At 39.7% G+C, this 9489-nt stretch overlaps 1 pseudogene; it reads right to left on the bottom strand.

The window, feature by feature from the left end:
• Positions 1 to 3366: 3366 nt before the first annotated feature.
• On the bottom strand, positions 3367 to 3977 carry LOC129504400 (60S ribosomal protein L17-like; annotated as a pseudogene).
• Between the last annotated feature and the right edge of the window lie 5512 nt (positions 3978 to 9489).

Here is a 9489-nt window from a genome sequence, read left to right as displayed (position 1 = left end):
GCACAATTTGTGGCTCCATCCTGGGACTCCAGAATCATGACTTTCGGGGCAAAACATAACAAAAACAAAACAGATCGGGGCATATCTTTCGGGGCAAAACCAAAACAAAAACAACCTTCAAACATTTCAGCTAAGAGAATATTTTAAATGGTCCTGCCCCATCTCCAATTCTTGGTTCCTCTCCAGTGAGTTGCCATTTAGTGTGTATCTTTCTGACCTTTTTCCTAAGCATTTATATTTATATGGCTGTACCTATAGAAATATCGCAAAGCTTAAGTTCCAGAATCTGTACACTAACTGCCTCAGTTTAAATCCTAGCTATGTGACTTGAGGCAAGACACTCAACTTCTCCCTGCCCCAATTTCCAAATCTCTATTAGGGAAATAAAAATAAAAAGTAATTCATGGGGTCATTTTGAGGATCAAATGAGTTCATCTAGTAAAGCACTGAGAACATTGGAACATAGCAAGCACTATAAAATATAGCCATTATCATTTTCATTGTCATTATCATCCTCTTTTTTTTTTTTTAACATAAGTGATATCCATCCTACCGTATGTTATTTTGCAAACTTACTTGTCTAACCCACTTACATATTTTGGAAATATTTCATATTACAGATAAGATCTACCTCTTTTTTTTTAACTACTTCAAGCCTCCTGTTCCATAAAATGATTTCAAACAGCTCCTTAGTACCTAGAAGAAATATCTACGTTTATGCAAACAGTTTATCATTTTTTCTACATGATTCAGTAGAGCATCAGCAGAGAGAAACCTGCTTGGTATAAAGTATTAAGGGACCATTTGTACAGATACCATCCCTGAGTATCAGATAGGGAAGGAGATAAGACCCTGACGCCACCTGGGCCATGCCTATCACCACCCTCAGTAGCCTCCATTCATTTTTGAACCTTGGCTTGTGTACACTAAAGAGGACGACCCAACAGAGATGCAAGCAAGTGGTCACTGGCAAAGTTACCGAGCTCTGGTTGTCCTGTTTCTCCCTTTTTCCGATGCTGCCTCACTGCCATGAGCAAACCTGTGTGTGCATTTCAAGAAAGGCCAAGGGATACAAATGACTGGCATGGTTGAAGATGATGCTTACGTCATAGATCTGATGACGTTTGAAGTTCCTTTTGGAGGGGATGTCCTTCTTTGGACCCAGAAAGGATTAGAAGTTGCTGCTGCCTCATCTCATGATTTTCGCATCCATCACCAGGGGAGGCATTGAGAGGGCAGTTGGAGAAGGGTGAAGACAGAATAGGGAGGGTGCTTCTCTAGTCTTCCCAACATTTTCCTAGGCCTGGCATTCAACAAATGTTTGCTGATTAAATGAAAGCATCAATTAAACCTTTACTTTCCATAGCAGGACGGAGCATATTTTACATTTAAAAAAAAGGAAAGGTAGGGGAAGGGGTTCTTATATTATTAACATCTGTGTGTTTCTTTCTGTCTTCCCACTCTCTCTTAGATCCTCACCCTGTTGCATGAGCTGTTAGGGACAGTAATTGGGTCTTATCTATCTTTGCGTCCCCGGCCCTCAGATAATATCTACTCATAAATATTAATAAATGAATGACTTTTAACTAATTTAGGTCTGTCCTAAAGCAATACTTACTCATTGGGTTAGCTCCAGAAATACAAAAGCCTCTGAGAGTGCCCCAAACGGATCACTCCAGCTTCTTCCAGGACAAACCACCTTTACCAGGCTGGATCCAAACTCAGCTTGTGAATCCTTTAGGAACTGGGGACAAAGACAGATGTGCCCGAGGCATTTTGGCACTTTGCCACCTGCCAACCTGGAAAGTACTCCACATTCTTAACTATATGGATTTTGAGCTGCTACTTCTTCCCAGTCACATGTTGGAGCTGATGCAATTGTGTTTCAGAGGTTATAAGAGAAAAGTTGCTGGCGATGGTATCTAAATGAGCCAATACCTTGTTTCTGTTTATGTGGCAAAGGTTTTCACAACAATCAGCCTTCTCAAGAAGTATACAGACAGCTTGTCTGACTAGGCCCCAGTGGGAGACAAAACATGAGCTGTGGTCAGCCGGAAAACACTCTGCACTCTGAAAGAATCACATCACAGTCACCGTACTCGCCAGGGTACTCCAAGGATGGCAAACGTACAATGAATGCACCTTATAAGACATTACAGGAATCAGTCCTGGTGAGAGTTTTCAAGTGAATCACAGGACTAAATGAATGGTGTGCTGCTTGATCATCACGAAGGAGCAGGATGGAACATTCCAGTGAAGCCAGCAAGAGCACTGAAATTTTCACTTTTATGAAGAGTACCATGAAGGTATCTGTTTGCAAGCAGGATGAAAGTTGGAGGGGTGTACTGACAAATGATTGCTTCCTTTGCCTACTGCACCTTTCAGGGCTCACGTTTGTCTATCTCAGCAGAAAGGAGGTCAGTGGCAGATTAGGGGATTCAAATCATTCCATACACCAGATGTAAGTCCCCCGAGAATCCTGGGGAAGAGAGGGCTGATTTGGTTTGTTAGGAGAGAACGTGAGGCAATTCCAAAAGGGAAAAGCCTAAAACAGCCTTTTTCAAGTGGAGAAATCTTGCCCTGTCTTCATTCCTAGAGCACAGACTTTTACTTTCCTGGTGAGATCACAAGAACTATGTGTGTCAACTCCAAATACAGGTGTGGATTTTTCAGAGAGTAACTCCAACTTCACCCTGTCCCATTTCATTCTGTTTTTTTTTTTTTTAAGATTTTATTTATTCATGAAAGACACAGAGAGAGGCAGAGACACAGTCAGAGGGAGAAGCAGGCTCAATGCAGGGAGCCTGATGTGGGACTCGATCGCGGGTCTCTAGGATCACGCCCTGGGACAAAGGCAGGTGCTAAACCGCCTAGCCACCCAGGGATTCCCTCCCATTTCATTCTGGATATGGCATTTAAAGGAAGAGAATTCAAAATTCTCCTCCAAACTGGCTTCCTTTCTGAAAATTAACTTTGCAATCACCAGGACTTCCCTCACAGGTAAGTTCAGCCAAGGCCTTATCTTGCAGAAAGAAGTCATAAAGGTGCGGGGGCGTTTCACACAAGTTTTACCCATTCAGGCCTTAGATAAATTGTAGCCCTTGTCTATTCAAAAGTCACTCTCTTTATATGTCTCCTCATCAAAGCAGGACCTAAGTTTATGGGGCTCTAAAAATGAGTTTCTTACCAGGCATCCACCAGGATATTGCAGTGTCCAAGAAATAACTCACTGGAAAGAGTCAGGCAGACATCCTTTCTGGAAGCTCTCAGTCCGTCTAGAACATCTGTCACAAGGACATGAAAACTTTGTTCATAGCCCCTTTGCAGCCATATGGAGCAGGTATATATTCAAACCATGTGCTCAAGAATTGCCCTCTCCTTTTTTAAAAAAAATTTTGTTTGCATTTATTCTATGCAGAATTTACTTCCGGGCCATAAGTTTTTTGTTTCTTCAGTTTCTTCTGAAGGGATATCTTTTTCTGTGCAATCTCCTCTTCTGGTTTAGGAACAATCTGCTCTTTTTTAGTAAGAATCCTCTCGATGTGGCAGGGAGAGCTCATGTGTGGGTTAATCTGGCCATGAGCCCTGTAAATTCTACGTTGCATCTTGGGGGCTTTGTTCACCTAGGTGTTCTCAATGACCAGAGAACCTACATCTAAACCCTTAAGTTCAGTATTACTCTCTGCATTTTTAAACAGATGCAGTAAAAATTCAGCACTCTTCTTGGGCCACCGACCCTGTGTCCAGCCCCACTGTTTGGCCTGTGTACACCTACCAACTCCACCATTGTAATGACGGAATGGCACACACTACTTTTGCAAGGTGACATCTTTTAGATACTTGGTGGCTTTTTGGATATGCATACCCTTGATGGCTTGGGCAGTTTCACCCGTGTTCTTATAGTGAACACGAAGATTTGAACCTCTTGATTTGCATGATTTTTTAGGGTTTTCTGGGTCCAGCTAATAGCTAACCATTTTTAGAGGTCACCTCAGGCTGCTGGGGGGAAGAGAAGAATTGCCCTCTCTTAAAACTCAACTCAAATCTCTATTTTGAACTTGCCTTTCTCTTTGTGATGGATGTAAAATGGCCCACAATTCTTTGCAGTTCACGTCAAGAGGTGAAATTTATTTCCCTACTCCTTGAATTCGGACTGGCCCCATGACTTGCTTTGGCCAACAGAATATTGGAGATGTGCATGTGACTTCTGAGCCTGGACTCAAGGGGTGTCACAGCCTCTGTTCTTACCCTCTAGTAAAGCTTCCAACATCATATGCAGAAGACCAGGATGAAAGACTTGTGGAGAAGGAAGCCCAGCCATCCTGTAAGAGGACCCAGACATGTGAGTAAAGCTGTCTTGGATGGTCCAGCCCCAGGCAGTCCCCAGATTACTGCAGCTGCATGAGCAACCCCAGGCAAGAATGGCAGAAGCACCACTCCAGCTAAGCCCTTCCCATTGCCAACCCATAGCAACTGAACAAATGAACAATGGTGTTACTGAGCCATTAACTTTCGGGATGACTTATTATGCAGCATAGATAAATGATATACCCTTGGTGATTGAAATCATAATCTTAGTCAATTCCAGGAAAGCAAGTTTGGTTTAAATTCAAGCAATTCAAAATTTCCTCATCCACAGCTTTCTACCTGAAGTGGCATCTAAAGTCCTACACAGCTCATATATGATATCTAAAACCTGAACAATTTAATAGAGTTAAACTATTGTATAAAATTCTACGTCCAACAGAGAATACATTTTCTTTTTAAGAAAGGAAAAATTTACAAAAGCATTTCACGCGTTATGTCAAAGGGAAATCTATATAATTCTGAGGGACTGCTATGCAGACTAAATTATCTTACCATTATATAATAAACATAGAAGTTAACAACCAAAGGATACCATTAAAAATTTTCATCTATTTGGAAACTAAAAAATATTACTAAATATAAGGGTTTTAAGTGGTAATGGAAACACTATATGTGCCCAAATCTATGGAATTCACCTGTGCAGTACTTAGAATGAAATATAACTTTAAATAAATTTTTAGGAAATAAGAAATATTAAAACAAACTCTCTAGGTCTTTGCGCTATTTTGGTTTGGGCTTTCTGAAAGTTGTAATAAAAATATGCTCATGAGGTATTATAATAGTGTTGTATGGTGACAGATGGTAGCTACACTAGGGGTAAGCATAGCATAAGGTATATAGAAATTGAATCACTATGTTGTACACTTGAAACCAATGTAACACTGTGTGTCAACTATAATAAAAAAAAAAGTATGTTCATGATACTGGGCCCTCAGTTTTGCTAAAGGTTGTCACCTCTTTCATTTTTTTTTTTTTAAGATTTTATTTATTTATTCATAAGAGAGGCAGAGACATAGGCAGAGGGAGAAGCAGGCTCCCCTCAGGGAGCCCAATGTGGGACTTGATCCCAGGAACAGGGATCCTACCTGAGCCAAAGGTAGACGTTCAACCACTGGGCCACCCAGCTGTCCCACCCCTTTCATTTCTTAATCAATTTTGAAAGTCTCTAGATCTTCTCTTGCACTACAGAGAAAATCTGAATGTCAGGCAATGCAAATTTTTATGTATTAAGTTCTGGCTTGCTCAATTTAAAAAATTCAGCTTTATTGAGGTATAATTGACATATAAAACTGTAAGATATCTAAAATGTTCCTCAGGGTAATTTGATATATATTTACATTGTGAATGAGCCCCCCCCCCCATCTAGTTAATAAACACATCCATCAGACTCCTGCTCAACTTTTATCAAAAATCCAATTGAAGGAAATATGCAAGAAGTACATCTTAAAGAACAGTTACTCTATTTCTTCAGCTATCTCATTTTTATTCCCTGGATTATCACAGAATTGCATGTGGAATCTATTATCTTCCTTCAGATCACCTTTTTGAATTATGTATACTATTACAACTTTCTCTAACATAGAAGAATGATGGAAGAAACTAGACCGATCCTACTACTATATTTATTGAGGAATGTTGTTAAAGATGTCCATGTGTCATTTAATGCCCATACCTGAAAACCTACACAAATGTCTTAAAGGTGTAAATAACAGAATGACAAATATCGAATTTTGTTTTTATGGAATGTGAAGTTTTATACTATCTTGTTTCTCTTTTTACCTTGGCTATTGAGCAGCTCAAGAAAATTAGCAGTTCAATTTTATTTTTTTAAAGATTTTATTTATTTATTCATGAGAGACACAGAGAAGAGTGAGAGAGAGAGAGGCAGAGACACAGGCAGAGGGAGAAGCAGGCTCCATGCAGGGAGCCTGCCATCTCCAGGATCACGCCCTGGGCTGAAGGTGGCACTAACCCACTGAGCCACCCCGGCTGCCCTGCAGTTCAATTTTAATAACCATATACTACTTTATGATCTATAAATTTGCATGATATCCCAGCTTTAAACCTTTTTTTAAAATAAAGGGAAATAAAAATTTAAAAATATATATTGATATTTTGGGGAGTCCATGAACTAGAATGTAATCTTCATACAAATGCATAGGTATGGTCTTCCAAGCTAGTGAACTATATCTGACAGATAATTGCACTCCATTTAGCACTTTTCAGTTTTCAGGACTAGAATATTATCCACGAAAGTGGCTTATCTAACCAGTCACAGGCTCTCTGGAGGCTATCAGTTGGGTGACAGACATTTGAACATCTTAACCGCTGGGTCAGGGAAAGCCTGGAAGGAAGACAGGGGCCTCTCCCACCTTCACTGGACAGCTCTTTTGCACATAGTAATTCTCATTCTCAGGATGCCAGAATATTCTTAATCTTATTATGAATCAGATCATTTTGATAGCTGCTTCTCCCAAAGGAAATGAGATTCACCAAATATGGTCAGATAAATCAAACTGGAATTACTCCTGAGCACACACTTAACAGTGTTAAGAGTTTGATTTTAAAGTCTTAACATTGTAGAGAGTCTTTTAAAAAGTACTGGGCTTTTAGGTATTTTTGTTTTGTTTTTAAATAAGTGTGGAAAAGAGTTAACAAAAACATTTCAGGGTCTCTCCCTGCCTTCTGGGCTTAAAATATAGATTCTAGTTCCTTTCCTCTTTCTCCTTTTTCTAGAAATCCATACTTATTGACTTAATAGGTTTAGAGTAGGGTGAGGAAGACATTATAGACTGGAAGAAAATCAACAAAGGCATATTTGGAGACTGGAGAAATGGTGTTCGTGGTGTGGGGAGCAGTAAAAAGGCATGGTTTGCAAATTGAAACAGTGAGGCACCACAACACACCCATTAGAATGAGAGGCACAAGACCAAAATGCAGAACACTGTCAACACCACATGCTTTTGAGTGTGTGAAGCAACAGGATCCTAATTCATTGCTGATGGGAATGTGAAATGCTATAGCCACATTGGAAGATAGTTTGGAAGTTTCATAAAAAACTAAAAATACGCTTATCATACAATCCAACAATCACAGTCTTTGGTACTTAGAGTTGAAAGCTTATGTCCATGCAAAAACATCACACTTGCCAAAACTTGGAAGTAACCATGATCTCCTTCAGTAGGTGAGTGATTAAATAAACTGTGGTACATCCAGGCAATGGAATATTATTCAGTGCTAAAAATAAATGAGCTGTCAAGTCATGAAAAAACACAGAAGAAACTTATATTACTAAGTGAAAAAAGCCAATCTCTAAAGGCTACATACTGTATGATTCAACGGTATGATATTCTGGAAAAGGCAAAACTATGGGGACCATAAAAAGATCAGTGGTTGTCAGGGATGAGGGGTGGGAAATGAATATGCAGAGTGCAGAGAATTTTCAGCCAGTGAAAACAGTCTATATGATATTATAATGATGGGTACATGTCATTAATCATTTGTCCAAACCCACAGAACATACAACACCGGGAGTGAACGGCGAGGTAAACTATGGACTTTAGGTGAATATGATGTGTCAATGTAGGTTCATCCTTGGTAAGAAACGCACCATTCTGATTAGTGATGGTACCATTCTGGTTGATGATGGAGGGAAGCTGTGTATGTGTGGGGGCAGGAAGCATATGGGAAATCTCTGTACCTTCCTCTCATTTTATTGTAAACCTAAAACTGCTCTAGAAAAAAATAAAATCTTTTTTTTTTTTTTACAGCATCTTTAGAAATGTTTGGGGAAACCCTCTGGAAGGGTACACAAGAAACTAATGGAGAAAGTGAGAAGGAAGAGTTTTCTCCACATGAGTAATATAAATTTTGAGCCATGTGAAGGTAATGTCTATTCTAAATAGAAATAAAATTATTCTTAAAATATATTAAGAGGGGTGTCTGGGTGGCTCAGTCAGTTAAGCATCTAACTCTTGGTTTTGGCTCAGGTCATGATCTCAGGGTTGGGAGATCAAGCCCCAAGTCAGACTCTATACTCAGGCAGAGTCTGCTTGACATTCTCCCTCTCCTTCCACCTCTGCCTCTCCTGCCACTCATCTCTCTCTCTCTCTCTCTCTCTCTCTCTCAAATAAAATAAATAATACCTTTAAATTTTTAAAAAATATATGAAGATCCCAGTTTGGAAGGCATAAATGCCAGGGAGTTTCCTTTCAACAACACTGTGTGACACAATTAAAGTGTCATTTACAAAAGGAGAGTCTGGCATCAGACAGCAGGATAAAAAGGATAGGAGGGACTAAAGGCTTTGCTAGACATGTTGAAAGCAAAGTCTTAACTTTTATCTGTAGGCCTAGCTGGTGGCTTGAGCCTATAGGCTCTGATAACATGACTGCTGCTACTATGATAGTTATTGCTGTGGTCCATGATGATAATAGTGTTGACGACAATACACTGAGAGTGATGATACCACTTGGTATAGTGGGGATTCAGGAAGCTTTTGGTGTAATCCACACAGAGATGATATTTTGATGCCCATCCTCCCTACTCCTCTAAATTTTGTCCTCCTTTCTGACAATATTGCTCTAGTTCAGAGTGCTTATCTTGCTGCTGATTTTCATTCTTTCCCATCTAAAGGATTCCTTACACAGTGATGTCAGCCATCTTCTCCACAAATCTCTCTCCTTCCCAAAATTCCACAATAATATACAAAGGCTGCTCAAATCAAAACTTCTCACTAGTTGATTTTCCTAACTATTCTTTCCTCCCTTAATACAACATGCCAGCACTGGCCCTCCATTCCAGTGGGGAACCTGCCTGTTCTTTAAGTGTAGTTGTTATAGGAATCCTTGTCCATTCTTTCTGCCCTATTTTCATCTCAAAATTCTATTCGAGCAGGACTTTCATTCAAAAAATATTCAGTATAACATACTTTTAAAAATCTTGCTAAGAGAGTTAAGATGTCAGAGTAGTAGGAAGATCTTAGGCTTGTCTAATCCCTCAAACACAGCTCGATAAATATCAAATTATTGGAGAGACAGAGGGGGAGAGAGAGAGAGAGCAGTGCACAGGAAATCACACAAGAAAACATTTCCCCAAAACCACTGATTGAGAAAACAAGAG

Source organism: Nyctereutes procyonoides, unplaced genomic scaffold (assembly GCF_905146905.1).
Source record: "Nyctereutes procyonoides isolate TBG_1078 unplaced genomic scaffold, NYPRO_anot_genome, whole genome shotgun sequence".
Classification (NCBI taxonomy): Eukaryota; Metazoa; Chordata; class Mammalia; order Carnivora; family Canidae; genus Nyctereutes; species Nyctereutes procyonoides.
Note: the sequence above shows the minus strand (reverse complement) of the source record. Positions and strands in the feature narration are given on the sequence as shown.